Below are 21,853 nucleotides of genomic sequence, written 5' to 3'. Positions count from 1 at the left end.
CTTTCTTTAAAAGTTTTCTTAAAAAGCAATATGTCACCATTTTTGCTCTGTGTATCATTTAAGCCTAATATACATGTGATAGTATCATGTAATTACTGTGTATTAATCTTTATGTATGTTAAGTTAAATTTATATATTTTTATCTACTTTTATATTCTCCAATGGAACACTCTCAATGTATAATGATTGTCTTTGCCCCTTTTAAAGAATGAAAAAATTGAGAATTAGATATATTTAATATATCATGATATTATAGGATAGCTTATCAATGATGTTTATAAGTTTTGGTCTCTCTTTGTTACTGAAGAACCAATAGGCTTATTCTGATAGTTGAATATATGTTTTCAATAACAAATCTATTTTCAGGAAATCCTTTAAATGGATGTCCCATCCAGAATTTTTTAAATACAGCTTTTCTTGTTGCTATTTTTTGAAGTTGCAAAACAGTCAGCATCAGATTTTTTAAAATAAAGATGAAAATTCAAATAATTTCTGCTACTACCACATTTTGTTAAGAACTCAAGAAAAAGATCACTGCTTTTTTCCTTATAAATAATTTAGAATACTGATTTCTCTTCTGTAAATTTTTTCTGTTATAAAAGCCAATAAAAGTGGTAAAATATATTAGGAAAAATACCCCAAGACATAGTTGGAGAGTTAAATACATAATACCTACTACTTTGGCAATATAAAAATAGTGGATGATCTGTAATTATGGGTAGCCACTTGGATATTTACCAGTTAAGCAGTTAATGAGCCCTTCTGCTATAGCACTAAGGAGACTATTACACTAAAATGAACTTATCAAATCCACTAGAATGACAACATGCTGATTTTACTGTGGATGTAGGAGAAATTGTGACAATTTCTAAAATCTAAGATGTGTGTGTTGAAGGGAAAGTACCTCACTTTTTCAGATATTTAAAAAATTCATCTTCCAAAACACTGCCACATGGACAAGCCTTAGAGCAGTAGATTTTGAAGATGGGTATGTCCACGCCACACTATTGCATGAAGTTACACTTCCCTAGCTACACTCGTTGCATTGCAGCCCTGAGGGGGAAAAAATCCAGCATGACAAAGTGTGCCATCTCTCTAAAACATGCATCTCTGAGATTCTGAAGAATTTAAGACATTCTTCATCTACCCTCCTTCCTAGTCTTTCTTTTAACACTGATTAAAATACTTCGCATGGCTTATTACAACACATTTTTGCCTGTATTATTACAGCTCTGAAATAAGATCTTCTGTTGTGGCTTCATCATATTAATGTGAAAGCTTCTTACTGAAGCTGGCATTCCATGTTCTGTGTTGTTCCTGAGCTGCTTTATTGATTTCCTTTTTCCTGTGCCTTAGATAGATCATGTAGAACAGCCTTCTCCCAAATTTAAAGAGCTCTTTCTTTTAGGCAGGAGTCTTTCCACACTTTCAGCATATGACTTTAGTTTACCAAGGATGTAGAATTAATTACCAAGGGTGCAGAGTAAACGATAAACACAATTGTCTCTATTCAAATTAGATTAAAGTTTGCTACCCATTGCTGAAGTGTTGTCAGTAGAATTCATCCCCACATAAAGAAATGCCCTCAAAATTTAAAAGTTACTTTGAATAAAATTTGATTCATTGTTTAATCTAGGCACAGGATTCATATTCCCTGTCCCTCTTTCTCTGCATCTCCTTTGCCTGTTGCTCTCCTCCTATCTCTCTCACTTATCTCTCCGTCTCTGTCTCTATTACTGTTTCTGTCTTCATTTCTCTGTTTCTCTGTATTGTCACACTCTGACCAGGGAACTTAAAAAAAATAAACTGCCGAGATTTCTGTGTCAAGGTTAAAGAGACTCGCTTTAGAAATTAGAGGTGTCATTCATGTTGAAAAACTTTATAAGAGATCTCTGGAGGCATGCACCAATGTATTAGCTTAGTACATGGAAAAATAAATTGAAAAAGAAAAGCCCTGAAGTAATGAGGCCTCACTATATCTTCAAAGCAACTTCCATCTTTAAAAGAAAAGAATTTCCTCTATCCACAAACAAATAGAAGGTAAAAACTAGGTGTGTAACAATATATTACCTTCTTTATGATATCGCCACATAAAATGTGCAATCCAAACTAGATCAAATGACTTTAAAAAATAACATTTATTTGGATAAATTCTTTGCAAATAATATATAGCTTTGTTTTTGTTTGTTTTGTTTTGTGGCTGGCAAGTAGGTACAGATTAACAAACCACTGTAAACTAACTTGAAATTCCTATCTATGCATCCACTTGAAATACACTCAAACTTATATTTGCTAGTAACATATTAGAAATGAGTTTTTTTGTTGTTTTGTTTTTTTTTTTTACTTCAGTTTGGAAAGTTCTGCTTTCTGTTTTGACTGATTTCTTTTCACACCACTCCAAGGACACCTTCAAATTTTCATTTGAATTATGACATTGTTTTTACTTCATTAATTTCACTAACACAGGTTCAAAGCGTCAAAAGTCAGTTTTATGTATAATATAAGCTATCAAAACCGCCCATCATTTGTGTGTCTTTATAACATCACTGTAAATAGTCTAGACATTTTTCTTGCTACAAAATTAGAGCTGCAACAATAACTGTTGTCTGAGAGTGTGTTTAATTATGAACAAGGAAGATAACAAAACAAGATTTAATATTTCAGATTGTTATGGTGATATTAAAAGACTTTACTTTATTGAGTGACATTTCTAAAACAATTTTCAATGATGTAGATTCACTGTGCCCCTCGGGTATTTTGGTGCAAATAAATTAGAAGTGATTGATGTTCCCACTAAACAAAGTAACTATAAAGAAAATGCACTGATTTTTTTTCTCTTTTAGTGAATATTTTGAAGAAGGTTAATTTCTGGCTAGAAATACAGATATTCCACAACTACCTAGATGTTAAGTAACATGTTTTTTACCTACGAAAGCTACTGTTTCTTAGTGCTGATCTGTCTGTCATATGTGAATCAGGACCTAGAATAAAAGATGACTCTACTGACAAGAGAGAATGATTAGTAGTAGTTCATCGTGGCAGTTACTTGTTGCTGTAAGAGGTTACACATATTCCTTGATTTCTAATGATTTCTAAACAGGGCCTATAGATTTATAATGTAACAAATCACATTTCCAAGAATATCCAATATAAGCACTGAAAATACTCTGCTAAAGAAAGTAGTAAATGGATACTTATCAAATTGCAAGGCTTTTTCTACAATACAGTTGTTTACATGATGAATTTTAATGCTTTGGTATTGTAATTGTATCCCACCCCCCTAAAAAAATCAAATACCTACCTAATAGGATATTTGAAATAATAAAATAAGATAATGCATGTAAAGGCATCCTACTCATTTCACTTGGAAATAAATCAGCACAACTCAAGTCGATTAGAGTCATGTTCAGGAACCACCCTATCTATGCCTTACATTAAGGCAAGCGTTTTCTATAGTTCAAGAGAAGCTTCGTATCAAAAGAGAAATTCAAAGAGTACTATGTCTATCCTCGTTGTTTGGGAATCCTGTCAAGAATTGTGAAGAGTCTGAGGTTTTATCCTACTTGCTAACTTACAGCTTCTGCCAGTTTCATGGATGCTGGCAGAAGATATGAGACTCCTGGGAGAGAGACAAAGCATGCTATCATTCAAGGAATCATAGCCAGAGTATAAGCATTTTCTTGTGTTACTTCCCAAGCTCTGATTCCCACAGGGTGGCACACACACAGTCAGGTGATACCTGTACACAACTGGGTTGCATTTCAGGGCAGGAACCTTGACCATAAAGACAATAAATTTCTTACAATAGTCAGGAGACATGCCTGCCCTTAAGCCTGAAGAGAGACATTATCTCTGAATAATAAGCATGCCTGCCCTTTGCTCCAAAGGGAGAAAGTGTTTCTATCTTCTAATGTTGTTTGTTATACATTTGAAAAGTAATTTCAGAAAGAAAAGGGCAATGGTTGCTTTGCTTATAAGACAAGCGGAAGGGGGAATGGTATAGCTTAGTAGTAGAGTGCATGTTTAGTATGCATGAGGTCCTGGGTTTGACCTCCATTAAAGGTAAATAAATAAACCTAATCCCCCCCCCCCCCAAAAGGGCATATCCTTCATTTTAAGAAAAGGTAAAAAAAAAAAAGAACAAACATTAATTCAGAGTTTAGCATGCATGAGGTCCTGTGTTCAATCCCCAGAACCTCCATTAAAAAAAAAAAAAAAAAAGCCAAGCAGAAATGTGAGACCCACAGAGCATTGTTTCTTAGCAGAACCAATGCAAGTGCAGCTTGAAGATCACCTATTTTACTAGCCCCATCAATTCAAACCAACTAGAGCTACTTAGGCCAATCACTTTAGCAAAATGGAACTAAAAATGGCAATTTACCTAAGAATTATTAAAAAAAAAAAAAGGTTTGAATTATATGCATGAATCAGTACAATTATATAATCTTTGATTTAGAAAATTTTAAGTCAGTTTTTGATGTTTATAGGTGAATTTTTAAGAGAATGTGGTCAACTCAGAAATAATCTGAGAGATCTGGTAAGTATGTTTCTCATGCTTGTTTAAGGTTCTCATACATGAAGAATTAAATACAAAGAAATAAAAGTTAGTGCAGAGTTTGGAGAAAGTATGCTGGGCCTATGTTCTGCAGTTTCATATATTTCTAAATTTTCTTGCCTTTATTGAATTTATGTAAATTCTTCTGTCTAACATTTACTTGAGATAGATCCTTGTGATTTAATTAAAGGAATGGTATTTGTGGCAGAGAATTGGAAAGCGATATTTAGCTTTAGTAGTTAATTAGCCATTGAACTAAAGGTCTGATCATTCTTCCAGTTTCACACTAAAATGAAAACAGTAAACAAAACAAGTAAAAGGAAGAAATTACTTCCATTTCAAGCAAGTAAAGTTTTTAATAATTTTGTGATTTACAAAATTCTCTTAAGGTTTTTGTGGACATTCAAAATGCAAAGTAGTTGAGGCAGTTAATTCTTGAGAATCATCGTTGACAATACATAGTAATGGTAATGCTTCAATTTTTACCATCTAGAAATAGCAATAAACCAGTGAAATTCACCACCCCCTCTACAAAAAGTCCAAGTTAAATTGTTCCTCCTGCATTAGGCATTGTACTGAAACCTACTTGTTTTGCTTAAGTTTAATTTTGAATATCAAATCAATGTGATCAATGTATCTATTTCTTTACTCATTAGAAACAGAGAAAAAGCTTACTCTGTATGAAGCTTTAATCTTTAAAGAATCTATAGGAATATCAGCTTTAAACAACACTTTTCTTTTAAAGTAATATTATTAACATTACTGTAGAATGAATATTAACTGTCACTTCATACTCTTGGTCTAAAAAGTTTTTGACTTGAATGAAGATTGATAAACATTCTTTGGATACTTATTTTCTTACTTCCTTTCTTCATATTTGATGAAGTATTTGATATATATGAAGTATTTGGTACATACAAGTTGCTTTATAAATATCTGTTAAATATAAGTTGCTTTTTACTTAAGTCTGGGTTTTACAGAATCATAGTATCTTAAACTTGAAATAAACTTTTTTTCTTGTTTAACTCAATAATTTTGTTGAGAATCTGGAGAATTCCTCATCCTTCCATCCCTGCCCCAGCCACCCCACCAAAGAAAGAAGAAAATACCTATTAAAGGTCTGTCATCAGATATTTTCAAATGAATTCTAGTATTTAATTTTCATGACTTTCACATAAATGAGAACGCTGGAAGTCACAAAAAGTAAATGAATGACTAAAAAATCACATAGCCAGAAAGGACAAAGATTCATACCCCAGCCTATCTGCACCCAAAGCTCTGTTACTTTTCACCACTTTATTTTATTTCTCAAAGTTTAAAGATTTTTCCCAGCATGGTACAGCACTTTGCAGCACCTGTTGGCTTACACATCTTCCTACTCCAACATTTCCATCTTCAATCATAATTTACTATTAAATGTAAAGTATTTTGTAAAACATAAACATTTGATTGCTTGATTTTATTTAACTTATATGTTTGCCTTGTTATAAATAAAGGATTAGAGGAGACTTAGATTTAGTTTGCTTTTGTACTTCTTTATTATTGTTATGTGTCAAATTAAAAGAAATCAAACCAGACTATAAAGTCATGACTTACTATTTAGACAGTTAGTAAAATTCCTTATTACATTACCCTTTCAGCATTTTTTGTTTTTCACTTCTGCAACACCTAATACACAAAAAGCTTTTATGAGTCATCCCTTCAACTGTGATTGTATGTGTGTGTATGTATCTTCCTTCACATTTTATCTCATAATCAGATTACTGTGAACATATATTCTTAAAAGTATTTTGTACAACTCAATAGCAAGAAAACAAATAACTTGATTTAAAGTTGGGCAAAGGACCTGAAAGAAATTTCCAAAGAAGACATACAGATGGCCAGTAGGCATATGAAAAGGTGTTACAACATAACTAATCATCAGAGAAATGCAAATCAAAACCACAATGAGATATCACCTCACACCTGTTGAGATGGCTATTATAAAAAAGTCCAAAGATATCAAATGTTGGCAAGGATGTTGAAAAAAATGGAATGCTTGTGCCCTATTGTTGGGGATATAATTTGGCGGCCATTATGGAAAGGGGTTCTTTAAAAAAATTAAAAGTGAAACTACCCTATGATCCATCAATTTCACTTCTAGGTATATACCCAAAGGAAATGGTATTAGGATCTCAAAGAAATACCTGTACTCCCTTGTTTATTATAGCATTATTCACAATAGTCAAGATAAGGAAAAAGCCTGTGTCCATCAACAGATGAATGGATAAAGAAAATGTGAGATGTGTGTGTGTGTGTGTGTGTATATATATATATATATATGTATATATGTATGTATATGTATGTCTATATAATTCAGCCTTAAAAAAGAGGGAAATCTTATCATTTGTAATACTGTGGATTAACCTGGAGAACATTATGCTGAGTGAAATAAGCCAGACATAGAAAGACATATACTGCATGATTTTACTTATATTTATGCAGTCTAAAATAGTTGAACTCATAAGCAGAGAATAGAACAGTGATTGCCAGGGAATGGAGAGTAGGAGAAATTGGGAGATGTTGGTCAAAGGGTGAGTGTTTTCAACACACACACACAAAACTTGTAACTGTAAGGTAATGAATTTGTTACCTAGCTTCATAGTGGTAGTCATTTCACAGTGTATACATATATTAAAATATCATTGTACACATTAAATATACATCATTTTTATTTGCCAATTATACATCAATAAAGCGGGCAAACTTTTTTCAAAAAAGTGTTTCAGTTGAAATCTGACATAATTTTTGCATAACGTATTATGAGAAGCTTGATGTAGAATGTACATTGACCACTGATTTATTTAATATTGTAAAAAAAAATGATGTTGTAATCAGTATTTCTTATTGGTTAAATCAGTTCTACTGAGAAAATTATTTAAAATTCTGTGCTTTTAAAACTGTACAAAAACCAGAGAAATATATTTGAATATTGGGTTATACACTGAAACTATTTCCAAGAAGTTGACAGGTTCTCTATAAAGACTTAAAAAATTCAGCTTTCTGGATAAAATAATGCTTTGAATGCTTAAAGAATGATTAAGTTTGCCATGAGACTGGAACATAGAGTTGAGGCTGTATAACTGCAATTTTCCAACCCTCTTTCTATTTATTAGAAAGCTTCATAGTAGCGCCGTAACATTTTCCTCCACCTGGTCTCTTTTAAACTACCAAACTTCTGGCTAAAATTTAGAATGCTTTGGTCTATTGGGTACCAACACAAGCAAATACAAATTGAAAAATTTTTCCTTCCTCTGTCTTGACATTTCCTAAGTATTTTTATTTTTGGTTATGCTTTAAAAGGCCAATATTCCCTCAGAAATAGACTGTATATCATTTTAGATTGACTTTGTATGTGAAAGGGAGATAGCTCTAAAATTAGGAGGACAATGATTAATAATGTTAAAGAAGCACTGTCTGGTACATACAGAACCTAATGCAGTTAGACACACTTTTTTAAAAATGATGGCTGTATGTTTATACAGCAAGTTTAAATTTTTCTTTTAATATTTGTAAATACTGAGTAGATAGAAATTTTATTTTTTGAAAAACGGTCTTGAAGCTTGAAATGCTTTTTTCTATTTTAGAAACTTAAATGAGATCTACTGGAAGAAAATATTTGTATTGAAATATGTTATACAAAGGAAATACACTTTTTAAGTTATAAGATGAATTTTCTACTTTTTTCTGATTGTGGCTTTTATTTTATGATCTTTACAAATAAATCATCATGAAACATTTTGACACCATTATGTTCTGTTTTCATAGTAGTTCAAGTAATTAATAACTAAGTGAGGCCTCATTTACTTACAGATTGATTAAATGGTTGAATAGCTTAAAAATAGAAATATTTTACACTAAAGCATCACCTGAGATTTGTTTATGAGTCATGCCATTAATTATGTTGCTTGTTTCATGATATGAGAATTAAGGGTCTTTTTTTTTGTTTGTTTCTTTTATTTTCAGATATTTGTAACATGAAAAAAAGGTCCCCAAAAAAGGATCAGCAACAAATTTTCCCACTGTAGAAAAGTTTACATGAAACTACCGATTAGTATTTGACAATGATTTCTAACCTTTCTGAGGTTACTCTTTTTCTAGCAAACTTCAAAGCTGACTTTGTAGGGTTTTTGTTTGCTATTTGAAAGTTTAGTTCATTCAAAAATTTAATTCTGTCTTAATTTCATAGTATTATAAGAGTTTTAATTATGAAATTTTAAGTGTATATATACTTTATTTTTTAGAGCAGTTTTAGATTCACAGGAAAATTAAGCAGAAGGGACAGAGATTTCTAGGGAACAGACCTGTTCCCCCATATGAATAGCCTCCCACATTATCAACATTTGTTGATACGTTTGTTAAAATTGGTGAACTTACAATGACACATAATCACCCAAAGTCTACAGTTTACATTAGGGTTCCATCCTATAGGTTTGGAAAATTATCAGGTTTTTAAGGATACTACCTTAACCATTTTTCTGCTTCTGGTCATGATTATACATAAACCTCTGAAGATGCATTGTTTCATCCTCGTTCTTCATTGAAACTTAGCCAAACATATGTGTGTTTTGTTTTTTATTACAGCCATCATTGAGGATGTGAAGTGGCATTTCATGTTGTTTTAATTTACATTTCCTTAATGACTAGTGATGTTGAGAATCTTTTCATGTGTTTGTTTATCACTTGTACATCTCATTTGGAGAAATGTCTACTCAAGTCCTTTGCCCATTTTTAAATTATTTGTCTCTTTGTTGTTGAGTTGCAAGGGTTCTTTATATATTCTGCATAGAAGACCCTTATCAGATATATGATTTGGAAATATTTTTCTTTCATTCTGTGAGTTGTCTTTCACTTTCTTGATAGTGTCTTTTGATACACAAAATATTTTAATTTTGATATAATCCAACTTAACCTATTTTCATTTTGTTCCTTGTGCTTTTGGTATCATATCTGAGAAACTATTACCAAATCCAAGGTCATGAAGATTTCCCCTGTGTTTTCTTCTAAACATTTTATGGTCTTAATGCTTATATATAGATCTTCTTTTGGTTATAAGTTAATTTTTAAATGGTGTGAAGTAGGTGTCCAACTTCATTCTTTTCATTGTGGATATCCAATTGTGCTAGCACCATTTGTTAAAGTCTTGCCCTTATCGAATGGTCTTGGAACCTTGTTGAAAATCACTTGACCATAGACTCTTGGGTTTATTTTTGGACTCTCAATTGTATTCTGTTGATCCCTGTGCTTATCCTTATGCCAGTATCACATTGTCTCGAATGCTGGTAGTTTGTAATAAGTTTTGAAATCTGGAATTGTGGGTATTCCTATTCTTTTTTTCAAGATTCTTTTGTGGGGGAGTGCATAGCTCAGTGATAGAGCACATGTTTAGCATGCACAGAGTCCTGGGTTCAATCCCCAGTACCTCCATTAAAATAAATAGGCAAACAAACGGACAAAAAAGATTCTTTTGCTTTGGGGTCTCTTGCATTCCATATAAATTTTATGGTCAGCTTTTACATTTTTGCAAAAGAGCAGTTGGGGTTTTGATAGGGATTGTGTTGTGTCTCTAGATTGCCTTTGGTAGTATTGCCACATTAACTATATTAATTCTTTCAATCCATGAACGTGGGATGTATTTCCATTTATTAGATCCTATTTAATTTCCTTCTGCAGTATTTTATAATTTTCACTGTGTAAGTTTTGTACCGCTTTGGTGAAATTTATTCCTTAGTGGCTTTTTTTCCCGTGCTCTTATGAATGCAGTTTTTTTCTTAATTTACTTTTTGGATTGTTCATTACAGGTGTGTAGAATGAAAACTGATTTTTGTTTTGATCTTGCACCCTGAAGCTTCCTGACTCTGTTTATCAGCTCTAATAATTTTGGTGGGATTTTTTATAATTTTTTTGTAGAGTGTCATGTCATTTCTGAATACAGGTAGTTTTAATTTTTCCTTTCCAATTTGATGCCCTTTATTTCTCCTTCTAGCCTAATTACTCTACCTAGTACTTCTAGTACATTGTTAATTACAGAGTCAAAACTGGACAACTTTGTCTTATTCCTCTTCTAAATAAAAAGCGTTCAGTTTTCACCATTAAGTGAGTTTTTCATAACTGTGCTTTATCATGCTGTGGAACTTCCCTTCCAGTCTTGGATTTCTATGTGTTTTTATGTTGAAACGTTATATTTTTGTTAAATGCTTTTTTAGCAACAGCTTAAAAGAAATTCTATTTTTCTTCATTTAATTAATGTAGTATATTAATTACATTGACTGATTTTTGTATATTGAACAAGCCTTGCATTGCTGGGGAAATGGTCATGGTAAATAGCCCTTTTAATGTGCTGCTGGATTTGCTTTACTAGTATTTTGGGAGGATGCATAAGTTCTTTTTTATTGGGAGTTTTGTTGTTGTTTTACTGATAACCTAAATCTTCTTTGTTTTCAATTTTTCTGGTTTTTGTTTCCCAGGAATTTCAAAAGATTGTTATAAGTAATCTTTCTTTTCCATTAAGTCCATTTTAAATACCTTTGGATTATTTTTCATAAGGGAAATAAATACTTTTCCAGTATCCCCTACTAGTTCTATTTCCCCATGTCTTTTAAATTGAGAAGGCTAAAACACAGTATAATACTCATTCTAGCTATTTGGTTGCAAGAGTAGTGGGAGGAATATTGTCAATCTTTCTGATATATTATAATCCATTGGATTTTTTAATCTGTATCAGTGCATGAGCTTTGACAGTTGTTTTAATTGTAAATCAATATGCTTTTTCTAGGAGTCACTGAATTAATCAGAATTTAAAACATACAAAATCTAATCCTTGGAGGTTACTGTCAATTTGAAGCTACTTGCATTGATTATAAAACACTTACACATGGGATTCAAGTACCTAAACGATTTCTCTTTAAAAGACATCATATTTGCTTCTCTTTTCATAGACTATATTAAACCTGTGAATAATTGCTTTTGTTTAGATTGAAACTTCAATTTCACTGTCAGTGGGGAATAGTTGAAAATTTTTCTGATGTCTAAACTTGAAATTAGAGTTTAACTTTTCCTGTTATGTCATTCATTCATTCAACATCTTTTTGAATATTACTCAATGTTGATATCCATTCTCCTGTAATTTCCTATATAATTATGCGTGAGAGATACAGTTTGAGTCCTTGCATATATGAACAATATATGAAAATTATCCCAGACTATTTTTAAAGAAAGGATCCTTTGTTTTAGATTTTGTTTTGAAAGAGAGGATCTGAACTGACTGCCATTAATTCTATTTAGGATGGTGGAGGAGTGCAGTTGATGGGAATATTTTCAGTTGATCATCTTGTTTTCAGCCTTTTTACTGCCTTCCATCTTTGATTCAAGTCTGCCTCCCAACCCTCTGAAGAGTATTTTAGGGAAGATTCGTGCCTCCTTAACTTCAGTCCTCTCCATAAATATTTTTGTCTGCAACTACTTGCCCTGTGCTTTATGAGTCAACCCTTCCACCTGCCTTCTAGAAATTTGTTGAAATGTGTAGTTTGCTGATGACCTACCACTTGTTCTCTTCATTTTTCATGGCTTATAGCTTTTAAAAATACCTTTGCTATCGTAGTTTAGGTCTCTCAGAGGGGAGACAAATAATTATATCTTCTTCAATCAAAAGTTTTCTTAATACAATTCACTGACACATGGCTTTTGAGTATATGAATAGATTTTACTGAAGCTTTGGAAGATGGAAGGTCCTTCTAGCAATTTATTGTTATCTCGACATATATTTTTCCCAAAAGTTATTTGAGTATTTTTTCTATTATGTGATCATCTATTTTTATCAGTCTACATTCTTATTATCCATTCCTCTTTCCTCTATCCCATAGCCTAAGTTTTCTTTATATTTTTATACAGATTATTTTATCTATCTTTTTTCCTTGTCTCTTTCTGAATAAATCCTGAATATCAGGATTTCACCTTCTTTTTAAGTAGTTTAAATAAGTGTTTTCTTAAATACTTTCTTTCCAAAGAGGAAATCTAGAGACAGCTGTATTATTTAAGCTGTTTTTTTTTAACCCTATTTGATTATAAATTGCTTTGATTTGATTTTTTTAACCCGATTTGATTATAAAGTGCTTTGTGTATACTATTATGCCAATTCTACTAAATAGGACTCAATAATATTGATTTTAGCTAGTTGTATCCAACACTGAATACCCTCTCATCTCTAAAACATAAACTACTATCTGCAAAGGAAAGACCACACATAAGTTGGACATAGGAAATCCTACAACTTTCTATACCTTAAGACCTAAGGTTCTCAAAAGTTAGCTTTCATCAGAGTCACATAAAAGACCTGCAGAATCACCTAAAGGACAGGTTTCTGGGTCATGTCCCATAACTTTTGATACAACAGGTCTTTATGGAGCCCAGTAATTTGCATTTCTGTAAAGCTTCCAGTACTGCTGATCTGGGAACTATAACAGGAAAACCATTGCCTAGTGAATCACTGTTTCACTGAAAAATAGAATAGCTCAAATGCCCTGAAATTGAGAGATAGATTTAGAGACATCTAAATATGTCAATAGTTTCTGAAAGTATTACCTCATATAATTGTGATATTTTAATTTTTTCAATAGGTGTTCAATTGCAGAAAAAGATGTTTGAGAATGATGTAGCAGAAAATTAGGTGTTTTCTGTGATTAATAGTTTCACACTCTAGTAACATGAGTCAAAGTGCACACAGGCATTAAACTTCAGCTAGTAGTTGCAAATACTGTGGGAACTATACAAACAAAACACAAAAATTAAAACGAATCTCATCCTCTTGTCGGCATTTGTGGTTTCTACATGTAAGCCTGATATTTATAAGTTTCTGTGTACTAATATGAAATAAATATTTTTTAAAGATATAGTAAAAATTTATTAAAGATGTAATTTTTAACAGAGTAGGAATTGCTTTTCCTTCCCTAGAAATCATACAGTGTATAACAATGGCTGATACAAAATCAGAATTGCTAGTTTCTCATTTTGTAGAGAAGTAACATGAATATTGCCTACGGAATAGTAAAGTTACATTATGAAAGGATTTTTATTATCAAAAAGTGAACTTACAAAGTCTCAGATTTACAGTTTTTTCAACTACTGAATGTACCTCATGATTTAACTGTAAGATAACTTAGCATGGACAAATGTCTACTTTCTGAGAAGAGATTTGAAGTAATGAAAAACTGCTTAATGAACATATATATAGCCTGATATCTTATAGGGTGTGTGTGTGTGTGTATGTGTGTGTGTGTGTGTATGTGTGTGTGTGTGTGTGTGTAATGTAGTCAATAAGCAAAATTTCCAAAATCTTACTAGCATTAAAAAGGATGAATTAGAAAGGCTGTCTTCCACATCATATTTATCAGTAAGCTCTTGCAGTTTTATCTGATGAGCTATGTTTTTGGTTGATTACCTCTAGTGTGATAATAAAATGAAGCTCATGCTCTTTGTTCAGTTTAATTACCTTTTGTAAAAAAATCATTTAACATTATATTATCGCTATTTTACCATGCCATCAAACATGCTTCTAAAACGTGTTTTTAAATGTCCCAACAGCATTACACCATATAAGTGTGTCATAAATTAAGCATGTCTCTCTGTTTAGGGGAATTTCCTTAAAATTGTTTCCTAAGAGTGAAATTGCTGAGTTAATGTATAAATATATATGCATGACTCAATACATTTTTTGCAAAAAAAATGTAGTGACTAATACATCTACTTTCAGTGATAATGTATATTTTACAATACCCTTTTAGATAAATACTGCCTATCATTTTATTTGTATTTTTGCCAATTTGATAGGTACAATCATGCCAGTATGGTTTTAATTTGCATTTTTGTAAATTTGTAATAGATGGTTTTTAATATGCTTTTAAGTTGATTACTTTTTTTCTGTTTAAAATATAGCTATATGTTAGTGAGTATAATCTGTTATGTAAAAGCAGGAAAAGGATAACTAAGATTTTGGAAAGACTACATCTATACTATTTTCCTGTTTAAAACCTGGAAGTCTAACATAAATATATGTGTGATGGCTATAACTAATTTTAGTACATGAAAATTAACAGATATTTCTTTTTCTTTTTCTTTCTTTCCTTTTTTCCCTCTACATTTTGTGTGCATAAGAAAGTTTTATTTAAACTTCTTTATCAAATTCAGGATTAGTGCATAGCTTTATGGTTAAGAAAAATTGCAGCTCATATGTGGCCTAAAAGGAGAAATATGAATGATATATTGCCTAGAATCACACAGTTAGTTTTTTAGGTAATAGAACACATTATAGACTGTATGATCATGTTTCTTTCCTTGACAGTTACCCAAATCAAAATCATTTCATTTGCAAATTGAAGTATGATGAATTAATCAAACCTCTGAAGAACACAAAAGGAGATATCATATGTTAATGAAATGTGCAACATTTACTTTTTTATTCTGTCACTTATTCTAGGCCTATATGAATCAACTATAAAGATAAAGTGAATGACTTTCTTTTCTAATCTGGGAGTGATAAGAGATTTTATATATAAATAGAAATATTTTTCCAGGAAGAAACACATTCATTTCAAACAACTCAGTTACTCAATGTTGTGTGTGTGTGTTTGTGTTTGTGAGTGTGTGTGTTTGAATTTGATGTACTTTTTCTCTGATAACATATCAGTCTTATGAGTCTGTGACAGTGTGAGAGCACAAATGGAAAGCAATCTGGAGACACTGCTGTTATACAAACAGATTTAAAAAAATAGTGCTGTGTGTGTGCATGTGCACGCGCGCGTGTGCGTGCACATTTGGGAGTTTTGAAAGAGGGAGGGGATTTGTGCAGTAACTTTTAAATATTTTGAATAGAATAGATTAAATAGATCAACTATTTGTTGAATTTGTAATTTATTGAATATCTAAATATTAAGGACAAGTTTTAAAAAGAAAATATGGCAAAACATTTTTTAAAAAATGATTACTGAATGACAAGCCAAAATAGGCTTTACAACTTCATAGGTGACTGAATGTTAGTCTGTGATTGGCTCTTTTCCAGCGGTAGAACTGGCAGACTTCAGATAGGGAGCTAAATGCGACTCTGCTGTGATAAGAAATGGGAAAAAAATAGAAAAAGTAATTGCTTTAGCAGTGATCTAGTTTAGAAATGATACATTCTTTCAGGTAGAATTCAGTAACCTTTCCATCCCTTGCCCACTCTTTGAGCACTCTGTGAGGTCAGATGTCTCTGTCTAGGGAGGTGGAAACTGTTTAGAAACCTGCTACCATCCAAAATATTGCAACTGAAATAATGTTAGTATAGTTGTGCACTAAGGCTTGTTGTTCTTTGTGTATGTGAGCATGAGGTGAAAAGGAACTATCTCTTAAAGATTTTTCTATCTAATACTCTTCGGGATCTAATGAGATCAGTCAACTTCAGATAAACATCCTGATGCTGAACTCACAATTGGGCATCTCTGTGTACTGACCCATTTTTCTTTAGCTGTTCTCACAGAGGAATGGCAGTGTATGTTAAGGGCAGAAGAAATGCCTATTTTTATGTGACTATTTGAGAAAGGAAACAAGACAAGTCAATAAAGATTTAGCAAAGTTTGGCTTTTGGATTTGTTCTGTTTTGCTCCTCTGACCAGCCACACATGTTTAGGAAACTAATCCTTTACTTTGACAGACTTATTCTGCGTTACACCTTCTACTGAGTTTTCTGAAAAAGCAAAAAGTATTTTGTCCTCTGGCATTCACACACCAGGTGGTCTAATTTTTGCCTGTTGGCTCACAATAGGTGTTTGGAGGTTTTCTCCCTGACCTGAATCGATTCTCCAACTGACAGAGCAAAGTAAATCTTGGACAAAAACAACCGAGAATATGTTTCCACTAGCAAGGTCAGTGTAAATTATGGAGGATTTATGTACTAAGGTGATGTATTAGAACCCTATGAGTGCTTTTGTTTGAATAGAAATATCAAAATATCAAGGCATGTTGACTTAGACAGATATATGATTTTTTAAATACAGTTTTGATTATTAGTTAATGTTACTTCACTCTCCTGATGCTTCATTTGTTGCACAACTAAGGCATGGACAGTTTTCTGTGTCAGTCCTACAAGAAACAGGGTTAGTCCCATTTAATTTTTTAGTAGCAAGCTTCTTCTGATAGTGACAGAAAGCAAGCATGGCAATAGGATATGTTTGTCCTCCTAATCACTGGCTTCAGAAGTTTTGTTCTACTTTCCATTATTTATATAAATATTTGAAAATGTACTTAAGTTTTATAATTTTGACATCATTTGAAGTAATATATACTAGAAAAAACATCACCTTCTAGGTAATTTAGTTTCTTTCTTTTTTTAAACTCTGGTATTTAATTGTATTTCAGTTAAGGGATGTGGTATTATTCAGCTGTTTTGGGAATTACTTGGCAAATCCATATTCAAGTAATTTACACTGATCATATTTTTGTAGATTTTGTTCCTATTCTCTTTCAGTATTTTGATTTACTAGTATAAAAAACTAAATATTTTTCTCTGTTCTTCTAAAATGAACTCTTTAGTTTTCTCTAGATGCTCGCTAGGTTTCAGGTATCTTTTTGAAGATAAAAAGTAGAACTACACTATCATAGGTATATATATTCTATGGATTTTACCTATATGGAGATAGGTTAATGTTTTCTCATATTTTCAGTACTCTTTTGATTATTCCAATGTTTTTCATTACTGGAACAGAATTATGATTAAGCTTTTTAATTTTTAGATTAAGTCTAAGCCTGTTGAGTGAAAGAAAATTTACAACTGTAGATTTTACGGTGTGCCATATAAAAACTTCTCCAAAAGTAGCAACAGAAAATTTTATTTTATCTTTTAAATAAATAACATATGCACATGTACAAATTTTAAAAAGCATAAAGTCCAGTGATTAGTTTTCTACCCACCACTGTGGCCCAACTATCCATTTCTTTTTTAGAACTATGTTGTAGATTTACAATCAAATCCTTATTTCCTATCCCTTTTTATTTAAATTGCTTTATACTGCACATGTTGTTCTACACCTTGCTTCAGGTTTAGTGTTCTTAGTATTCTTTTTATGGCTGCATACTGTTCTGTGTATGAGTAATTTATTTAACCTTTGCTCTATTGATAGACAAAATAAGGTTTACCCAGTCTTTTTCTGTTGGAAACAATGATTCAGTGAAATGTTATGTACATATTTTTTGAAGATATATCTGGTAGCTTTTTTAAAGAAAGTTGTGGGTAATTATGACATCAGTGATGGCAAGGACCAGATAAGCATAAATTGATGTTATAATCCAGTGTATAATACAGTTTTGGAACAGGCCAAGCTGGATTTTCTCTCTGCACTGCCCATTTTGGACTCCTCATGTTTCAGGCTCCTTTTCCATTGTGTTTTATTTTCTAATTCAGTAAACCCTGTACATGAGTGTATTCATTTTCTAAGACTGCTGTTACAGAGTACCACAAACTAGATAGCTAAAAACAACAAAAAATAATTGTCCTATAGTTCTGGAGACTAAAAGGAAAAAAATCAAGATGTCAGCAGGGCTTGTTAGCAGGGCTATGTTCGTCCTGAACCTGTCCAAGAGAATGTTTTGCTTCTTCCTAGTTTCCAGTGGTGGCTGTCAAGCCCTGGCCATCCCTGGCTTTCAGCCCTGTCGCTCCAATTCCTACCTCTTTTGTCATAATGGACACCAGTATTAGATCAGGGCCCAGAATAATTATCTCATTTTAATTTGATCGTATCTGCCAAGTTCTTATTTACATATAAGTTCACTTTCACAGGTTCTGGGAGTTACAATTTCAACATTTTTAAAGAGGGGGCATAATTCAAACCATAAAGTTAAATAATAGAAGGTAACCCCAGTGCTTCAGTAATCTTGTAAAACTGATGTCCCAAAGTAAGCTCTGTATTCCAGAGTTTAATTGTATATATTATATCATTTACCTAAAACTCCATGTAGTATATGACTATATCTTTAGATTGTAGTCTACTATAAATACTGGTGCTTTTAACATTAGGAAAATTCAGTAAGGAAAAATTTATAGTTTCATATTCAAATTGTGCTGAACTTTTCTGTAATCTCACAGTTTTTGTCTGTCACATCAAATTGGAAAATAAGTATGTTTTGTTTTCTCTTTATTCGTAATGGGCCTAGTCAAGCAGTAATTAGTTGATGTGGCTCATTTTACTGCATTTAATAGGGATCAATAACCAGAATTATTGTTCAAGTTTGTCATCAGATAACAAATCACAGCAAACAAATCCAACAGGAGTCAATGTGATGACTCATTAGCAATGAGCTCTCACCAAGAGCGCTAACTAGCTGAAGATGTCACACCATATTGTTTTATGTGAAGCAGATAGCAATAATAAAATCAGGTTCTTAAAACTGACACCAGGAATGTACTCTATTTTTATTTTAGGGCTTTTCTGCTTTTAAAATACTGAAACTAATTTATGTCCTTTTTGTTGTTCTTATCATTTGTTTTAAAATGCGTATTTTTAAATTTCTTGAAGATCACATCTGATTGATGCTTATGATTTTTATAAAGTCTATCCCTAAAAAATATTTACTATGTTTTATGTCCTGTCCTCTCACTTGACTATTATGTTCAATTATGCAGTTATTTTTAACAATTTCTTCATGAAATCAAGTGCACTGTGCACCCACACACATGCACATACACAGAGGTCCATATACTCTCTCATGCACACACACACACACACACACACACACACACACACGTACATGCAGATCATAAATTCTAAAGCATGCTGAAAGAGAATTCAAATAAATATTTATATGACAGCTAATCTAACTCCAAATCTCCCAATTATACTATCATGACTCATGAATATCTGCTCTTCTCTACTATTACATTCTTAGAAATGAAGTAGATCAAGAGTGGGATGTTGGGATGGGGAGTAAACCATTTTCTGGTGGTGGTAGAACATATTTTCTCCAGAAGAATGGACAGTATTTTCTAGAACATAAATATCTAACTTCTCAGATATATTCTCAAGTATATTCTTTGGTATATTTTTGTCTTATTATGATTCCTTGATTTATTATTTTATAACATCTATACAGATATTCAAGTCATCCTCCAAGTGTAGGCAGGAGAATTTGTCCTCCTGACCAAATTGTTGTTTACTGATTTAATTTTATAAAGTACCTACCCTATGCCAGAAACTAAGCTGAATTTTAGAAATAAAGAAGAGTATAGACCCTGATGACTCAAGTATAACAAAGTTAATATACTATGTGAAGAGTTCAGTAGGAAACTCTAAGTACAGCTTATAGAAATCTATAGCTGAACAACAAGTCATGAACTCTTACCCTATGCAAGGAACTCTCCCAGGTGCTATTGAAGATAATAGGAAGTAGTGAGCAAGGTCTCTGCCCTCAAGAGTTCACCATTTAATTGGGGAGAGAAGGCCTGAAGTGGATGTCAAGTTAAAGTTACAAGAAAAATGTGTGGTATTAAGGATTTATTTCCTTGTATGCCATATAGGTGTCATGATAGCCCTTTGTGTGAATTCAGGTGAGGGGTGGTCACTTTGGCAGAAGGGGTATAGGGTGGACCACACAGAGGACAAAGCCTTTGACTTATACATTGGATGAAATAGGATTTGGATAATATTTTAATCTTATTATTCATATTATACAATCTCCCATTCAGATTTAGTGGATTCTGTCTTTCTCTTTTGAAAGCATAGGTAGTAATTAAAGCTAACTTAGTCAATAGTTTATGTGACAATAGTTTATGTATTGTGCTAAGCACTTTAATGATTATGAGGATGCTCTGATATAGACACTATTAACATGACCATTTTAGGATGAGAAATTGAGGCATGGGAGAGATTATAAAACTCTCCTTGGCTCATGTAGCTCAGAAGTAGTAAGTGTAGTCGAACCCAGGCAGTATATTGACAAAGCTTACCCACACTTCATATTCTCTCCCCACTTAAGCTAACTACCTGATACAACGGGTCAGTATGATCAAGTTTATGTTTTAAATTAGCAACATCCTTGAATAAATGTCCAAATAAATTGTATTATATCTGGGAGCAGTAAGAATTGTAGTGGATTAATTAAGAAAACTAATTAAACTTGGTTCACCATTTGGTTGGATTGATTTTCTGCCACAGAAGTCAACCCATCAAATAATTAGGAAATATAGAAATAATTAAAAGCTAAATCAGCTAATTTTTATTTGAATAAAAATTTAAATGCTTAATGGTAAAATTTAATTATTTTTACATTTTAAAACTCAGATAAATTAAGAAAATTATTTTTATATTCAGTATAAATTCTTTATTATTTTTAATATTGGTTATTTTATTTATTTACTTGTTTGCTTGTTTTTATTGTTGTTTGTAAATATTATTTACTTAGTAGGTAGAGAAGTTTAGTTCATGTTTGGAAATTTGAAGAAAGGAGGCTCTTTGTTACATATTACTTGATATTACAGCTTCAGCTCTCTGAAGTATTTTTTGAATTTTAATGTAATTCAAATTCAGTTGAGATGCATTTTAATTACACAATGAAATTGGATATTTTTCAAATTCTGGAATTAATTATCTCTGTTGCATTCAGGATTATGTAAGTATCCGGGAAAATGTGCAAGAACAAGAATGTGCACAAGCAAGGGAGAACCATTTAGATGTCTCCAAAAAAAAGTCTGTCAGTGGGCAGCAAAAATTCTATTTGAAGTCTTCTCTGACCATTTGATTTAGAAATAATTTCTCATTTTTTGGAAGTGTAAGAAGAGTTATAGCACGTATCTGTCAACACTCTATAATACTTTGGGGTATTTACTTACCTCCTATTTGTAATGAATGTTGTTGTCTTGAGGGCAGGGACCCTGTGTGTGTTATCTGTAGCACCTAGCATAACATCAGGCTGAAAAAAGTATGATGAATAATTTTCACTTTGCAGAGAAAAGATTTGATGTATAAACACAGATGAGTAGAACTGAGTGATAAACCATAGCAGATGTTCATTACACTCATTGTGTGATGCTCTGGTGCTATTCATAATCTCTCTAACTTTCGCAACCCTCTAAGGTAGATCCAGTCTCCATTTAACAGATTAACAAACATGAGATTGTAAAAATTAAATCAGTTCATAAAAATCCTGGCTCTGTTGTAAAAGGAAAACCGCTGTTAGATGACAGAGATCTGGTTTTCAAGTCTTCACCTTTACTTTTCTAGATTTTGTGTCTTGTTTTGG

The 21,853-nt window shown here is 32.1% G+C and overlaps 1 protein-coding gene across 7 annotated transcripts in view; it reads left to right on the top strand.

Annotated features, from left to right (window-relative positions):
- GRID2 (glutamate ionotropic receptor delta type subunit 2) overlaps positions 1-21,853 on the top strand; it is a 1,297,966-nt gene that overhangs the window by 536,564 nt on the left and 739,549 nt on the right. The window contains exon 1 of one of the 7 annotated variants that reach the window (XM_074343771.1): positions 16,389-16,488. The exons of the other annotated variants lie outside the window; for them this stretch is intronic. The gene's annotated coding sequence lies outside the window, so the exon portion shown is untranslated. Of the gene's footprint in view, positions 1-16,388; positions 16,489-21,853 lie in introns of those variants that run through there. 7 annotated transcript variants of the gene reach the window in all.

Source organism: Camelus bactrianus, chromosome 2, assembly GCF_048773025.1.
Source record: "Camelus bactrianus isolate YW-2024 breed Bactrian camel chromosome 2, ASM4877302v1, whole genome shotgun sequence".
NCBI classification, from domain to species: domain Eukaryota; kingdom Metazoa; phylum Chordata; class Mammalia; order Artiodactyla; family Camelidae; genus Camelus; species Camelus bactrianus.
The sequence above is the reverse complement of the archived record's forward strand: the minus strand, read 5'-3'. Positions and strand labels throughout refer to the sequence as shown.